Raw genomic sequence first — 17,837 nt, forward strand, 5'->3', positions numbered from 1 at the left:
CATTCCTAAAAATGACTTAGAATTCTTTTTTGTTTTTAATTATGACTTTCTCCAGTTTTGTCATCAGCAAAGATGTAAAACAACTAACAGGCCAAGGTAAGGCATGGTAATGTTTCTTAACCACTAAACACGCCTAACTCGTTACATTTTTAGTCTTACATAATTTCACAGCACATATTGTTGGTACTTGATAAATATTTACGGAATGAATCCTTCCATGATTCTGCCCCAGTCTCCGTACTTCAGAAGTGATTCAATATTGAAGGCATGGTAATTTTAATGCTTGATGTAACCTTTCAAACAACAACAGCCAACTTTTGTAAGACTGTTGTGTTGTCTAATAGAACTCTGTCATGATGAGAATGTTTTTTAAATCTGTTCTGATGAAAATTGTAACCGCTAGTCACATATAGATATTGAATATGTGAAAGGTAACAAGAGAGACTAAGGAACTGAATTTTAACTTCATTTCATTTAAATGAAAGTAGACACAGGTTGCTAGTCAATACATACTATATTGGACAGTGCAGGTCTAAAGGTTTTGTTAAATGCATTCTATTACTCTTTTTATTCTAACTTATTTTTTATTAATATCATCAATTATTATATATAAGTTCCTCTCAGTTTGTGTTTTATTCTTTTTAAAAATAGAAATAACTTGGTTTATCTATGGCAATTAGCACAGCAAACCAAAAACGGCTTGGGGAGAATTTATATGTCATTATTTTGAGGACTTTAAATATGTACTCTATTTCCAATTTCAGCTATTGACATAAATGGAATGAGTCTGTGGAGTAGAAGTGGTGAAGCAGGAGTAGGTTGGGCACTGAGAGTCAATCTTTCTTTTGATTGCCTCCTCCTTCCTCAGGAATCTGGCACCTTCCTGCTGCCTCCAGGGTCTGCAGGGGGCCTCTAAGGCCCTTTTTCGTAGCCCTCAATCTCTTAGCTTCCTAAAGCCCTCCCCCTCCCTTCCCAGAAAATGTAGGCACCGCTAAGTAAGGAGGAAGGGAGTAGTTAAGAGAACCAATATTAAGTACCTACTGTGTGCTTCCTAGACACTTTACATGATGCTCAGAAAAAAAAATGCGTTGCTGTCATGAATGTTACCTCCCTGCCAAATAAATGGAGTTCGTAAGTTTTTAAAAAATGGATAAATACATTTTTATCACGTTGAAGCACATACTATTCCCATAGCAAGATGAGGATGCAGAAACTTAGAGCAGTTACATGAATTCCTCAAGACTAACCACACCAAATGCTTCCTTCGCTTGTTGAATGTTTTTCTCTCCTATTTCAACCCCTTGCCTTGTTGCCTGTATCCTCAGGGTTTAGCTCTTTACCTTTCACAAAGAACCATTAGATAAACTGGCCAATAGATTTACACGAACGGATATAAATGAATTGGTAGAACACCCCTCCAGGCCCTCCCCCCCCTTTCTGGGGCTTTTCAAATTTTAATGTCAATCTTTTAGGGACATTGTCAATTTACAGAAATGGCTCCCTCAGAATTATATGCTGTTCAGGAGATGTATTTTGGTACTTCACTAGCATTAATTTTTTTTCAAAGCTTCCATAAAAGCGACGCATTAATTTATAAATTAAACTTCAATGGGGTTTGCGTTTATCTAAATCTGTATTGTTACAAGGAGTAAACGATTGATTGGTGTACTAGCCCCTATCACTACGGATGACTAGTAAAACGCATTAAAAATTGGCTCCTCCCATCTCTTCCTCCCACTCTCTCGGAACCTTCTATGCTTCAGAGTATGGTCTAAAAGATGTAGGAGCATTTGGAAAGGATTTAAAAATTAAAATACGACGACGTGATTTTCAACACAAAGACCACAAACAGCTCTAGAGCACAAAAAGTATTTAACATATCACATCCAGAAGTTGGAGGAGTATAAAGTACAAGTCGTCCAGTCCAGTCTGCAGAGACGGTTCATGCTTCCACCCTGCAAAAACCGAGCAAGCGACACGTCGCGACGAATTTCAGCTGCAGAAGAGGAAGAGCATCACCTGCAGTCCGAGGCGTGGGAAACGCTGCCGGAGCGGGTTTGTCAGCCCCAGAGGTGCGCGCAGAGGGTCCGGGGGCCGCTCAGGTGCTGAGTGAGAGGAACGCGAGCGCGACTAGGCAGGGTGAAGTGCAGACATTTCACCGAGGGGACGGCTCTGACCACAGGGACCGCTGCAGCAGGGGGTCCTCAGCAGCCTCAGCACTGGCAGCCGCAACTGCCAGGGAGGCAGACCCAGTCAGAGAACCCCTAGCTCACTGGAGAGCTGGGGGCGAGGCGGGGCGCTGACGTCATCTCCCCTCCCCCAGTTCCTCCAAGAGGGAGGGAGTGGGGAAAAGAGACTGCGATCCGCCGCAGCTCCCGGTCGCAACTCCTCAACTAGGCGGCTGGCTGCCTGGACATGTCCTGACAAACTTGGCTTCTCTCCTGCCCTCTCCAGCGCTCGCGCATTCTCTTTTCCTCTCCTTTTGGTGCTCAAGTTTCCCCCTGGTCGGAAGCCTCTGGAGATGCGGCCACCTGGGTCCCAGCAGCGCGGGCGGATCGCACTCTGGTTGGGGATATGCTGAAGATCCAAGAGAGGCAAAGTTGGTACTTCAAACACGGCTCTTAACAGTATCCAAACCGCGTGCGAATTACCCAACTGCCTGGGAGCGCAAAGCGGAGCACCGAGGACTGGACTAGAGTGGTAAGTCCTTTGTTTAATACATGCTTTTTTTTTTTTTTTAAGTTTAAAGGTAAATGAAATAACGTGGGCTGTTTGGCTCCAAGAGAATGCTGGATATGCGTGCATCTCGCAGGCTCTGCGCTCAAGGACCTGCACAGGGCTTGGGAATGAAAGATCTGTGTGCATAGCTTTTGGAACTCAAAAAATACATACAGAGCACTGTTCAAAAGAACTTGAGAAGCGATGCCGTTTGTACGTTATTTCGAACGTAACTTATTCTAGAAATGGTGCCCTGGGAGGGCGCATCGGGGACCGCATGATCTGCAGTGGCGCAGCGCCCTCTAGTCTGGACACCCGGCAAAGCGCACTCCTTGCCGGATTCCGCGCGGAAGGCGAACTTGGACCTGTGACTGCGGAGCACTCCAGGGACTTGGACGCGAGCTCAGTCGCCACTGCTTCAGCAGCCTTAATTTACCACCCAAACGGGCGGTAAATTTCCAAAAATCAGCCGGGGTGAACTAGATTCAAAGGCAGTCCTGGAGGAAAGGTTTTTAGTATTGGGAACTGCCCCCTTCCCCTTAATTTCCATGAGTCTCTAGGGGATCGGGTTGATTCTTTATAAAGGACACATGTGGAACTTGAATCACATTTTTCTTTTATGTGAAGGTAATTCGACATTGGCCGAAAAGTCATCTCCATTTCGTTATGTAGGGGCTAAAGGATCAGTAAAATCCTGGCAGCACCAGAGTCTGAATCTCTCTCTGTGGATCCCGTGGCGACGAAGTGCAACTTCTTCCAGGCAATTAGATTTCTCGGTGAGCCTGGCAACTCGGGATTCTCAAATAGATGTTTAGTTCGAGTAAGCCTATTATTTATTAATAGATAACAATTTTCTCCAGGATTCTTTTATGCCATTCAGAAAATCCTGTAATTTTATGTTACGGAATGGTATTTTTGTACTTTTTACTATTCTTCCTTTTCCCTCCTGGTACTACACCATGCTCTCCGTCTCCCAACCCCTGAACGGCTGGCGTTGTTGTGTGGTGGTATTTTTCTGAGAATTCAGCAAGGGGCGCAAACCGGTTGAGCTTGGAGATCAGGTCATTCACTTTCGAGGTGTTCCATGTATGAAATTGACCTGTAACACCAGTAGCACTTTGCGCAATTGTGGCAGTGGCCAAACAAGTCTTTGGATGGTGGTGTTTACTGAGTATGTGAATTTATGTGTATTCTAAATAGTGATCAGCGAATATGGTGCTATGAACCCGCACCCCCATTCTGTAGGCATTATTTTTTCTTCCCCATCATAACATGCTAGACACCATTATTTTTTTCAGTCATCTTATTTAAGATGGCTTAGGAAGTGATATTAACTTTGAACCAAGGAAACAGTGTTCTAACACTGGTCTCTTTCGTCCATATCTGTCTCGTCATTCCCCCTGTAGCTCCCTCCACCGGTCCCAGGAAAATAAGATCTCTTGGTCCACACAGTGTGAAAATGTTGAAGCCCCAGAAACTTTCCGAGGTCAAGTTCGCTCTCTTCCCTGGGCTGCGTCTCAACGCTCCTGAACGCTCAGGGTTTCGGCTGAGTCTCAGTTGCGCTAAGCCGGTTTGGAGATCTGTGGGTGCAGGGATGGGCTTTCAGCCCTGGGATGGAGAAACTGGGCGCTCCCCCCGCAAGAGTGTTACCAGCGTGGGGGCGTTTGGCCCGGCCTCGGGGGCTCCCTTTTCTCCCTGGGGAACTTGTAATTGTTAGACTGGATGCAGTTTGCGGAACTATCTGGGGAGAGAGTGCACGAGGTGACTTGGCTGCCTTTTGTCCGCAGACGGGGAGTTGGCGAGGGGTGGGGGTGGAGGGGTATTGGTGGTGGTGCCCGGAGAGGCTGGCGTTGGGGTTAGCTGCCGGACCCGGAAGGTTCTGGGGTCTGACTAGTTCTGCACAAAGAGGTCGCGGAGGAAATACCTCCTTTCCCCTCGGACTTAGCTTAGATTTCAGGAGGAAGTAGATTCCTATCTTAACTACATTCCTTTTGTGACCTGTAGTATGTCCAAACCGACGCAGACCCAGAACCCAGGCATTCAAATGCAGATTCAGGAATTTCCTGAAAGTTCTAAAAAAGGCTGAGGGACGCGTAGGGGACCTTGCCCTCATGTCTTAGCTTTTTTTCTTTTTCTAAGCCAAGCGAATGTTTCCCCTTTCCTAAAGGGGAACATTCCATATTTTCACCAGCATCTGCGTGCTGGCCATAACTAACGGCATTAGAACCAGCCCAAAGCTGTTCCTCGCTAGCCCCGGTGCTTGCTCTTATCCCTGCCCAGAGCTGGCCTTTGTAGGTTCAAGGTTTCTTTTGACCTCGGGCAGACTGTTGTTGCCCGGGACCCGTGGGCTCTGAGTCCCGCCGCCGAAGAAAGTCAGCTAGAGTTTCCGCGCTGGAGAAACGAGCGCCGGCGCAGGCAGGCGTGGCCGCTGGCGGAGGGATATCTTCCATGCGGAGTTCTGAGGCACCGGGCCGAGCTGGACGCCTCGGTGCCGGCAGCGCAGGCGGCGAGTGGTGAAGCCGGCTGCCAGCACCATGCGGACGTGCGGACCCAGTGAGGTCCCCGGCAGACCCGCTCCCCGCTCGGGGGCGCGCTGAGGCGACGAGGTGCGTGCCCCGAGAGCTCTGTTGCCACTTGGAGCCAACTTTGCAGTAAGTTTGAAGGGAGGAAAGTTTGGAAAGTAGGTGAGGGCGCAGCGCCGCTCTGCGGCTGTCGGGCTGGAGCGTCTGTGCCCGGCGGGCATGCAACTTGTTCCCTCGGGCTGGCTGTTAGGTGGGTGCCTTCTTGAGGCTGTCCAGCTCAGGAGTCTGCTCCTCCCGGTATCCCAGTAAATCGGGAGAAAGAAAGAGCCCAGCTGGAAGGTGGTAAGGAGTTGAGTCCTCTTCTTTCCCCCCTGGAAAGTTCAGTCCTGGCGCCCGGTTTGCGGCGGCTTGGGAGGATGCGGAGGCGGAGTGGCTTGGGGGTGGTAATTGGCGACGTGAACGGCATGGTAATTACTGGGTCTGGTGCTGCAGCGAGCCGGCGGCGGGCCCTGAGCGCGGGGTCTGGCCCGGGGAGCCATTGCTGGACATCGCGGCGGCCTCGTTGCGCTGGCTCCGGGCGGCCGAGGGTGAGCGCTGCTGACCCCAGCCCGGAACACCTTGCACCGCTCCGCTTCTCCTTGCGGGTAACACTCCTGCCGGCTCCTGGATTGACTGATCTCTTCCAGTTTATGAAACATTTACTACGTAGGTGAGATGAAAGGAAGGCCCGTCACGGAGAGTGGGGTCTTTGAAATGGAGTCGCAGAGTTGTCTTAGATGTTTTGTGCCCTGTAGGAATGCTGTCCTGAGGTTTAGGTGCAACTGGTTGAATGCAGATTGAAGACTTGCGGTTGCTACACTGCGGGACTAAATGTTTGTAAAATATGCGGTTTGTCAGTTGTTCTATGTTCTCTGAAAGAGAAACTTGTAAGAAATTCTGGCTCTTCAGGACTTCTTAGTAAGGTGCTTTCTTTTAGGAAGGTAACTTTCTCTTAAGATTTTTTTTTTTTTAAATGAACCCAGTAATCTGAATTGCAGAGCTTTGGAAACAAGGATGCAATTGTATGTATTAGGAAAGTAAATTCATAAATATTTTTTATGCAGTTAATTTTTTTTGCATGTGTTTGGACTATGGTTTCATTAAGTGGCTTTTGTTAACTCCATGGTGACTGGTAGAGGAGAGTTTTTTCCTTTCCTTTCCTTTCCTTTTTTTTTTTTTTAATAACAGTGACTTACTTACCTTTTCCAAAAGCAGATTCCTAGTGCATCATCTATTCAGTATTGAATAGTTTAAGAAGATACTTGGCGGGTGTTGAAAATAGGCAATGGTTGTGTCCTTCATTGGAAGAGTTTAGGTTATGTTATCTGACACATTTAATTGTTACAGGTACTCAGGTACCCTAGTTATATAGCTTAATTTTGGTATTTGTCTTTGTGTCTTAGGAGGACAGCTCTGATTCCACAATTAGAATTATCCCTTTTACCTTGTTATGTATTAGAAGGTTTATGATGTAAAAATACTTCAAACATTATGTAGTTGTAAAAAACAACAGTTGACTGTTATGTCAAATGTGCTGTTTAACAAGCTCAATGTTAAGTTTTGATTAAAACTTGCATTTGTATATCCATTTCTGGAAAAATTAACATCTTAGAAGAGCCAAATTCTTTGTCACTGTGGAAGTAAGTAAGACAGGACTTCATAAAAATCATTTTGGCCACCTGTGTTCTTTTTTTTTTTTTTTTTTTTTTTTTTTTTTTTTTAGTAAGTGCTGGGGATTGAACTGGGGGCCTCACACATACTAGGCAAGCTCTTGACTGCTGAGCCATATCCCCAGCCCCTTATTTGTATCTTTTAATTTGTCACTAAAAGTGTATGTTGGGTTCTCACCATGGTAGTAAATCATTTAGATCCATGTTAAAAGTTGTGGTGCAAATTAATACTATTTTCACTTTGCTGGGTCCTTGCCATTCTAGTGTATGTATGTCTTTAGGCTTAGCTCTAGAGCCACCTATGAAGTAGTAATTTTCTTCAAATTTTAAAAATGGGACGAATCTTAAAGACTTTGTTTAAATCCTCAGGAAGTCTGCTACCACCTGTTTTTCCTGCAAATATGTCTGATTTTACATAGAATCAATAAGGAGCCAAATCAGTTTAAAACACTATTACTGCATTAAATACTATCTCAATGGCCCAATTTGTGGCTGAAAGTATCTCCTGATTTAATAGAAGCCATAAGGCTTACTGTGCATTTTAATCTTTGTGAGTGGGAATCTACAGTAGGAAAGTGTTTTTTGAGCAGATAATGTAGAGATGAAACCAAGTTCTGTCTTCTGGCCTCAGTTGTTCATTTTGCGAGTGTTGGCTTATCCATTTATTCTGGAAAGGAGTTTTAAAAATGGGTGATAGACATTTAATATTAGAAAATTGCTATTTTCTCCTTTCATATCTAAGAGGAGCAATAAACTTAAAAATGTATTCAATCAAATTAGAAATATATAAAATATATATTGTATATAGCATGTTTTTATGTTTTTTTAAAAGTCTTCCTTTCTGAAAGTCTCAGATTTAAATATTATCTAAATTCTTGCTTAATTCCAAGGTTCATTGTATAGGAGGAGAAGTCCATAAAGTAATTATATATCTTCTTAAGCCTCTAAGAAAATTAGTTATCTTTATCTTTCAGAGACTATTAAAAGCATAGAGCTTCATGATAAGGTGTATCGTACAGGCACCCATCTGGCATTACCTGTAGCCAATTTTGAAGCATTTTGATGTGGATAGTGACCTCTTTTTGGGCTCTTGGAATCTAGAGCCATCTGCAGGGCCATTTGCAGTGTTGTTACTGGCTTGGTGATTGTGCCTGGATTTCTTATTGAGAGTAATGGATGTATTATTTTTTTTTCATATTGACCTTCCTTGTCTCCCCTCCCCTATTTAGTCTTGCCTTTTATTCTCTGTTCTTAATCTTAATCCATCTATCCATTTACCAGTCCAATAGCTATGGATCCTCTCTGTTCCAAACTTTGGGCTAAATGCAGTATACAGTGGTGAACAAGTTAGGTTTCCTCCTCTTAATAGAGATTGCAATCCACTGAGGGAGAAGTATATTAAACATCAAAATCAATGTTACAAGAGATCCATTTGGGTCAGGACAGTCCATCAAAACATTTTAGCAAGCTGGAGATCTGGGATTAGGCAGATATAGGAAAGGATGAGTTATGAGGGAAGAGTGGATTAGGAGGGAATAGTTCAAGGAAAGCAAATGGCATGTGCAAAGCAAGTTATAGATAGGATGGTGTGGCTTGACTGTAATGTGATGAGTGGAGGAAAGAGTACTAAGAGCATCATGCTGTCTATAGGGGAATGCTTGGTTAGTTTATTATCAGTGCATTTTTAATCCTATTTTCTTTTGATTTATGATGTATCTTTTTCTTTGTCTAGGTAGAACATTGAAGAACCTATGGTAATGATTTAGATTGATTATAAAGATCTGGAGGGTTGTTTTCGTAATAAGGATTGAGGATAGAGGAAAAGAAGGAAACATTGAAAGTGAAGATAAAGCTGTATGTGAAAAGTGGAGTACAGGAAAAATAAAATAAATTTGTTTGCGTTATTTTTCAGAAGGGAAGAGGTGTAGATGTTGGATTAGTTGAGCCTCAACTCTGGGTGTTGTCATTGGCTCAGGACAGCTTGGTGTTTCACCTTGTTGCAAGCCTCCTGGTTAGTACACCGTTTTGATTTGAAATAGGAATTAATAATAATGAAATCAGATTAGGAAAGATAGAGGTCACATTATTGAAAGTCTTTAATACAGGTTAAGATGAGTATACTTAAGCAGAAATATTATTTTCAAACTAGTGAATAAAATCACAAAGAAATTTGAATAGGCAGAATGCCAAAGAAGTGTTAAAAACACTATGCCTAAAAACAAGTACACCTGTGAACCAGAACATATTAACAGAAATGGAAAGGAACGTTTTTTTTTTGTTTTGTTTTGTTTTTGTTTTTTGGTACTTGAGCTTGAACCCAGGGTGCTTTCCCATTGAGTCACATCTCCAGTCCTTATTTTTTACTTTGAGACAAAAAATTTATAAGTTGATGAGAGTCTCTTCAATTTGCTGAGGCTAGCCTTGAATTTAGGATTCTCTTGCCTCAGTATCCTGAGTCCCTGGGATTGAGTCACTGTGCCTGGCTGAAGGGAACAGTTTTGAGAAATTGAGGAAGTAGAAAGTCTCAAAATCTAGATAACTCTTTAGAAAAAAAGGAAAAAGAGATTATAGAAATCCTGGATTTGAGGTGGTGGGGAAAAAGGGAATATGTGGGGAGGGTAGAAGGCTATAAAAATTTTATCCAATTTCTAATTTGTCAAAGAAATGGAGTCCACAGAAGTAATTCCTTGAATTCAGATGGTTGATTAGAGACAAAGCTGATGCTAGATTTCAGGTATTGTTTCCCAGCCCCTTCTTCTCTATTTGATTTTTGTTTTTTGGTCGCCAAGTTGAATGAGTTGAGGAATTGGTAAAACTACTCACTGAAATAGGAAAATACAGTGAAAATGCTACTATTTTGCTATGGAGAATGAGTGGAAAACAGGCTTAGGTCTGATGGTTTTTCAGGAAAAGTGGTCTAAGGCACTTGAGAGGTTAGGGATTGAATATGGAGTTCAGTCATGGTTTTTCATGATTGAGGTGGAGTGGATGATATCTTTAAGGGTGGTAATATATACACATATGGGAAGAGTTGAAAGTCACAAGAGTGTAATACCAGACTTTAAGGTAAAAGAGGCAGTACATGTACAGAAGAGTATTAAATAGAATCAGGAAGGTATAGAGTCTTGTTCTTTACATGTTATGGATTGACTTTGTTTTTTAGGTAGTTTGACAATAAAAAGGACACAGGATTGCTGGGGATAGGGGTGAGTAGCATCAAATGTGACGTTAAATCAGAGAAGATAAGCACTGAGAAGTGATCATTGGATTGGACATCAGCTTGTGATGCCAGAAGAAGTTACTTTATTTGCCAAGAAGGATCTGAAGGATTTGTGTGGAGCAGGTGAGGGTGACGTGGTTTTTAGAAGAGTTCTATTAGGAGGTCAGGGTGACGCAGAGAAACCACTTTATTTTTGTTTTGTTTTTGTTCTTTAGATCTTTGCCAGTATGAGAGAGAAAAATAGTTTAAAGGAAATGCAGGTTGAGAGTTGTGTATTATAAGTAGGGATGAATCTGTAGACTCAGCAAAAGGTGACAGCCACAGTGAAGGGATTGTTGACCATGTTTGAGTTTCTGAGATAATTTAGGGGAAAAGAGCTGAAGAAGAGACAGAATTTTTTATGGCAGTGAGAATATCTGTTTATGGGTAGGGTGGGCCCCAATCCCTTCTGAGGTGTGAGGAGAAGAGAATGGGCAACAAGAACATTTTAAGGAGAGGAAGGAAGATGAGGGACTTTCTGCCTGATGAACTTCTGCATGCATGGAACATTCACATTCATGATCCACTATTTAGTGAAATGCTAGTGTGTTCCTAAGAACACAGAGAGCATAATTTGACCTATAATAAAACCTTCCTATTTTTGGAAAAGTGGCCGGTGTTAATCAGAGGCCACCCTTTTAAAACAACATTGAAATCATTTCTTTTTACAGAGAAAAATACATGAGGTGAGATGACCTTAAATCACAATAAGTAGAATATTGAGCTTCTTGGTGGCCAAGTTTGTCCTGGAATGTGCATGCAGTGATTGGAGGATAGGTAATGTACACTGATCACATCTCCAGTTGTGAAGAGAGGAAGAAAAGAGGTACAGCACAGGTGTGCCTCACTCAGCCAAAAACCTAGGTGCAGCCGTCATCTTGACTTTTACTATTAGTTTTTTAATGTCACTGTAGCACAAAACAACTAGAAACAATGGTCTTCATATTACTAATGGAAATGTTCTGTAGGTTCATATAGTAGTAGGTCAATTAGCTTTTAGAGGTTATTGAGAAATGTTTTACTCTCTTACAGGTGCAAACACTTTTAAAACTTTGAGATTAATTAAATCATGTAAATACAGATGTTTTAAGTTCTGAGAAAGTCAGGTTTATAGCTCTATGCTGTCCGTATTAGGAGTTTGAAGACCAGTTTCTCAGGTAATCATGTGAATAAAATACTTAAATCTTAGAGTCACAGACTTATTATAGCTCCAATCAAAACAACACGCTCCAATCAAAACAACACGTAAGAGGCTGTGGTTGTGGCTCAGTGGTAGAGCACTTGTCAAGCATGTGTGAGGTTCTGGGTTTGATCCTCAGCACCACGTAAAGATAAATAAATAAAATACAGGTATTGTGTCCATCTACAACCAAAAAAAAAAAAAAAAAAAAAACCAAAAAAAAAAACAAACAAAAACCCACAACAACATATAAATGGAGTTACCAGAAGTAATGAAGTGATATATGCCAAGCCTAAAGTACAGTTCAGTACTGTTCAGTTTTTAGAGTCATAGCTTCCTCTCATTTTTACTGAAAATTCTATTAGTATGGGTTTAAAAGATTAGTATTCACCTAGAAAATAAATGGGGTCTACTCATTAGTTTTTTAGAAAGCTCTTAAAAGTACTGTCTGCATTTATAATTTATTAGAAGGTTTAATTTTGATTTTTGCTTCCCCTACAAATGTTTTTGGAAGCTATAAATAGATAATAGCCGAGTAACAAGTAGCCTTTTTGGTAACATAATTTTTTGACTTCTATTGAAGGGATTTTAGAAATCACTGAACATTTTATTTGATACAAAAAAAATTTTCAAGCAAATCATTTACTTTTTATTTTCTTTTGACAATTTTGTGACATTGCTTTGAAAATGTGTTTATCTTTGCAGTTTACAGTTCTTTAAAAAGTTCTTTGAAAATGGCAATAAGTGTAACTGTGTGGTAGCATGTGTGCTTATTATTTGTGAAACCTTGGGCTCATCCCTAGCACCAAAGGAAAAAAGAAAAAAAAAAGTGACACTAAATTGAATATTAAACTCTCAATTCCAAGTTTTAAATTCTAGTGACACCCTCATTGATGTTGATGTAATGAAAATATGGAATAGAACACATTGAGGGAGAACACAAAATTCTTTAACATTTTTGTAAATTTTTATCTTATGTGAGTGAAAAGTTTAATAATGTTTTCCTAATGTATAGAGGACTAAAATGACTACCTGTGCATGTAAGAATGGCACCCTCTCATTAATAAATGTACTGATTTTTGACAAAACTTAGATATGTGTAATGCTGAATCCTACCTACTGCCCTGTCTTTGAAGTGTATTAAACATGTCTAAGTCTTAAACTTAAGATTTAAATGTGTATATACGCATTTATATTCTCAGTATAGAGTCTGTTGTTTTGTGAAGAATATGCATCCACAGTAATTGTTTGGAGCACTTAACACGAGAATTTCTCTAATGGAGAAATATGAGGATATTAATATCTTATTTTTACCAGAAAAATCATCTTTCTTCCTGTATTAATGGATTTTCAGAAATCTATACTAAAGATATTTAAGCATTGGACCTGAGGGCTCTTTAAGACTGAACTAACTAAACATTCTTTGTTTTTCACTTTGGAAAATGTATTTTAGAAATCCTAAATCACTAGTGCAAGTGGAATGATCGCCTTCTAAATAACAAAGTGTAGCCTTGGGCAAAAATGGTTTTCAGAGTTTAATTTTCATAAGCATGAACTCTAGGTAATAATGTACTTTTCAGATGAAATAGTATCGGTATCTCCCACTCTTAGCTTTACTATTTGTTTTGCATAGAGTAACAGCCATAATTTTGATCATGGTATTTTCTAGTGAAACCCAAGTTTACAGTTGTTGCTTATATTACTGTAGGGTTAATAATATCTCCTAAAAAGTAATTTTTTCTTCTGATCAAGAGATTGTATGTAATAATTTACTCAAATTACAGTGGTATTCTGTTAGCCAAGTTTACAGAATAAATTCAGGGTTTTAGAAAGCCTCAGTTATGAATGTGCTTCAGAAAGTTTACCCAACTGTGATTTGTCCTATGAGAACTATGTTGGGTGGGTTGTGGAAGGTGGTTTTTGTGTTTAGAGGTCCCACTGGTTGTTGGTAGGGACAGGGATTAGACTGAGTAACTTGGGAGAGGACAGCTGCAGCAATTTTATATGTTGGGCCTATGACTTGGGAGGGGAGGTGACCCAGGTCCTTTCAGCAGTGATGGTGAGGGCAGTATGGCACCAGTCAGGATTTATGGGTCCTTTCTAAGTTCTGATGGTAGATTCAAATGCTCAGAAAGATTTATTATTGTTTTCATTACACCACTGTTTCTTGGTTCCCTTAACTACTTCTGCTCTCTCTTTGCTGGTTCTTCCTCCTCTTCTCAGATCTTGGGGGAGCAACAAGGCTCCATCTTGGGTTTCCTTTTTGTTTCCTCGGTGTTCTCCTGGTCTGTCCTCTCATTCCGTTTCCTTGTTTTAGATACTATCATTTGTATCCTGATACTCTAAAGCCTCCAGTTGGACTTTGCCTGCATCTCTGTCTGCCTGCTGAAAACCCTTATTTGGATAACCTGTAGGCTGTTCTGGGTTAATCAGCTCTCTGTTGCTGTGACTCAGTATCTGAGATTATCAGTTTAGAAGGAGAAAAGGTTTATTTTGACTCATGGTTTAACAGGTTTCACTCAATGGTTATTTGGCCCTGCTGCTTTGAGCCTGTGGCCGCACAGTACATGGTGGTAGCGTAGGCCTGGTTCACCTCATGGCAGCTGGGAAGCAAAGAGGGTGTGGGGAGGACGTGGTTGGGGTCCACTTCCTCAGGGAATACCTCCAGTGACCTAACTCCCTTCCAGTAGGCCCCATCTCATGAAGGGTTTACCATCTCCCCGTAGCACCACAGGTTGGGTACCAAGTCTTACACCTGGGCCTTTGGGGGCCATTTCTAAACCATAGCGATTTCTAAATTATCTTGTTCATAACTGAACTCCTGAAATTATTCCCTCTAACCTATTTCTCTGTTAGTCTTTCCTTTCTGGTACATGGCAGCTCTGCTCTCTTTGCTACAATTCTTGGAATCTTCTTTGATACTTCTTTTTCTTCCTTCTCTCCAGCTCATCAGCAAATCCTGAAATGGGTCCAGATTTGGATGCTTCTCCCTATTGTCATCATTACCTTTTTGGGTCAAGACACCCTGGTCACTCACCTGCATTATTTCTGTAGCCTCTGACTGGACTCCCTCCAGCTTTTGCGCTTGCTGTCCTACATTTTCTCAAAGATACCGGAGTGACCCTTTCATAAGATCATGTCACTCCATGTCTCTCTACTTTTCAGAGTCATCTGGTGGTTTCCCACTTTATTTGTAACAAATCCAAAGTCCTTAAAAAAATGTTTTGACTATATATGTAATTAGAGGACAACAGACAAATTAATTTTATGGAAAAATTCTAAGTGATTTGGGTAGCATAGCTCTTCATCCATTAAGAATGGGATGAATGCATATAGTGATTTCTTTCCAAAGAGTACAGTACAGAAAAGGGGGAAATGGCATAACTTTGCCCTGGAAAAACCTAACAGACACCCCCTCAATCAAGTGAACAATATATAGTGTCAATAATAAGGTGATATGTCCTTTGATGTGATGAAAATGACAGGTTACCTTTGTGGTGATCCTTTTCAAAACACAATCCTAGTCTAAGCATAAGAAAACCATCAGACAAATTTCAATTGAGGTTCATTTTGCCTGAGGAATATTCTACAAAATGTCTAATTAGTACTTTTCTCAAAATTATCAAGATTGTTAAAAACAAGGAAAATCTTAGAGACCATAGTTCAGAGGAGTCTAAGGAGACAGGACTGCTGAATATAATGTGTGTGTGTGTGTGTGTGTGTGTGTGTGTGTGTGTGTGTGTGTGTTTGAATGGGATCCTGGGGTGGAAAGAGGATATTGGGTAAAATTTAAGAAAATCTGAGTAAAGTATGGACCTGAATCAATAATGTATCAGTATTCATTCATTAGTTGTGACAAATGTATTATACTAATGTGAGGTGTTAACAGGGGAAACAGGGAATTGCAGCTTCTCTGTAAATCTAGAACGATTTTAAAATAAAAGGTTTATTAAAAAAAAACAAAACACCTTTCCTTTATGATCTGCTCTCTCCCTACCTCCTGTCTCTCATTGGAGCACAATGGGGAATAGGAGAGCAATCTTCATCATCTCTGGGTTGTTTCTCTATAATCTATTACTTCTTCTCTAGGGATGATTTTTGAGCCCTAGAGGACATTTGGATAATGTGTAGACACTTAGTTGTCACAACTGGGACGGATAATGGTATGGGGTTTCAGTGGGTCGAGACCAGAAATAATGGTAACTATCCCAGTGTCTCAGAGAATCTAAGAATTTATGCCCCTCATGTCCAAGTGCTAAGGTTGAGACTCTCTGGCCCTTTAGAATTTGGGGTTCTCTGTTTTCTATCAGATTCCTGACCAGTGTTTCTTGCCCTGCTTTGCTTTTCTCCTTGGCACTTCTTTCTCCTCAGCGTCCAATGTACTCTTGGTTTAATTGCTTGTCCATCTCTTACCAGCAAGTGTGTCTTCCATCAGGATTTGGTAATTTGATTCACTTTTGAATCCCCAGCATTTGGAATTGTACCTGACTCAGTTTAGGTGTGTTCATTCAATATATGTTGAAAGAGTTCAATAATTACAGAAATGAGTAGATGATAAAGATGACATATACTTACACTAAAAATTCAAGTAACAAAGTGCAAATGTATACATTCCTCTAACTGCCTATTCCCTTTTTGTGTTCTCTAGAAATTCCCACTGAGTTTCTTTTTTGTCCGTCCACAATTTCCCCTCATTTTTAAATATATCCGTATACCAGGAACATGTGAACACAATTGATCTGCATTTCTCCTTTTTTAAATGGGATCAGCTCAGTATTTCTATTGATATATCTGGACATATTTACATATCAACACATGGAATGCCATCTTTTTGATGGCTGCATGATTTATATGTAGAATTAAGCAAAAGTATTTTTAAGTGTTTACAGTAGAATCTTGGTATGATACTTCATTATAAAGTGTATAATAATAATCATGTCTCCTGAAACAATGTGTTTCCTTAAACCAAGACAGTGCTCAACATTATCTTTGTTAGTGTTCTTCAAAACATTTTCTTTATATGCGTTTTTTATTCCTACCTTGTAAGTGTCTTGTGATTGTGAGCTTTGCCTTTTCTAATCTTTAACTCTATGTACCTAGCCTGGTGCTGTCTGATAGCAGGTCCTTAAAACCTGTGGGTTGAATTGAATTGAATTTTCTCCTTCTTTTGTTAAAATTACCAGATCATTTTGTAATATTCAAATTTCTATGAGTGTTAGAATCATTGACCAAATTGAGGTGTGTTTAGATATAGTTTTGGGAGAAAAATAGTCTTATTTTGTTGAAATGATGATTCTTCTAGAGTCCAGAGATCTAATTTCCTGATTGTATCTCTGAGAAGAAGGCCATGATAGCTAAAGGTGCCCAACTTGAATGTGGTTCAGTAGCAATTAAACTTCTAATTGTTTTAAGTAGATCAGATCTTGTCTTTTTTTTTTTTTTTCTCCTAATGAAATGACTAATGGGGCAAAGTTGGCAGTAGCTGAGTTCAGATACTACAAATTAATGTTCCCATACTTATTTCAGCCTAGCTGGTAAACTAGCCTTCCAGTCTGCTGCTTTCACTTTTGGTAGCACTGACATTTTGTGAATATTAATTTGGAACTAACTTTGCAAGGATTCAGTGCTGTCCTGTATTCAGTGGTGGGTGGGGTGTGAAACTGCATTGATTTTGTTGGGATGATAGAACAGTGCCATTATCTGAAAGTATTGAAAATATTATCTGAAAATATTGTCCTGTTTCTCTGGCCAGATTTCAGCCCAGTAGAGTTAGCCTACCTTCTTGTTAGAGGCAACTTTTTCTTATAAATTTCCTTCTTTCCTTCCCAAGTCACCTTCTGACCCTCTTTCAGTTCCTGACACCTTGCTACATTGATTTGACCCTTCATTTGTGTTAACTTTGAATTAGCTTTTGTATGTGTACATCTTGTCTTTTAATGGAGGCCCCCCGGGTAATAGGTAGGTCAGTGTCTTGAAGATTGCAGACATTATGAACAACTAGTTGTTGACATCAGTGGTGATAAAATATTGATGGTGTTGGTGAGATTTGCTTTGCTAACTCTGACTGATAGATATCTAATTACTGAATTCTAGAATTTGCTTTGCTAACTCTGATATCTAACTACTGAATTCTAGAATTCAGATTGTAAACTGACCTTTTTTGGAGATCATGTTAGTGTTTCAGAAATTACTTCGGCTTGATGATATGATTTTAAAAATACATTTAAGTAGTTAAATATGTTAAATGAGACAGTAAAACCTTGTTTTGTGTAGGGAGTGAACTTAATCATTCTTATAAAGAAATAATATAATTTCAGGATAAATTTTGAAATGGGATTACGAGCTATCATTAGGGAAGATCACGGAAGGCCACTGTTGGATTTTTTCCCCCTAAGTCGTTAGAAGTTTTGCATGCTCACCGTACTGCAGTAGCATTAAGTTTGCAAGCA

General features: G+C 40.4%; 1 protein-coding gene across 6 annotated transcripts in view; it reads left to right on the top strand.

Annotated features, from left to right (window-relative positions):
- Positions 1 to 1,925: 1,925 nt before the first annotated feature.
- The window catches only part of FAT1 (FAT atypical cadherin 1), a 125,846-nt gene continuing 109,934 nt past the window's right edge, over positions 1,926 to 17,837 (top strand). For 2 of the 6 annotated variants that reach the window (XM_081269387.1, XM_081269392.1), the window contains exon 1: positions 5,180 to 5,369. The gene's annotated coding sequence lies outside the window, so the exon portion shown is untranslated. Of the gene's footprint in view, positions 2,701 to 5,179; positions 5,370 to 5,439; positions 5,583 to 5,753; positions 5,950 to 17,837 lie in introns of those variants that run through there. The other 4 variants (XM_081269388.1, XM_081269390.1, XM_081269389.1 and 1 more) reach the window with 4 other exon arrangements.

The sequence above is a fragment of the Spermophilus citellus genome (assembly GCF_964194105.1).
Source record: "Spermophilus citellus genome assembly, chromosome: 16".
NCBI lineage: Eukaryota > Metazoa > Chordata > Mammalia > Rodentia > Sciuridae > Spermophilus > Spermophilus citellus.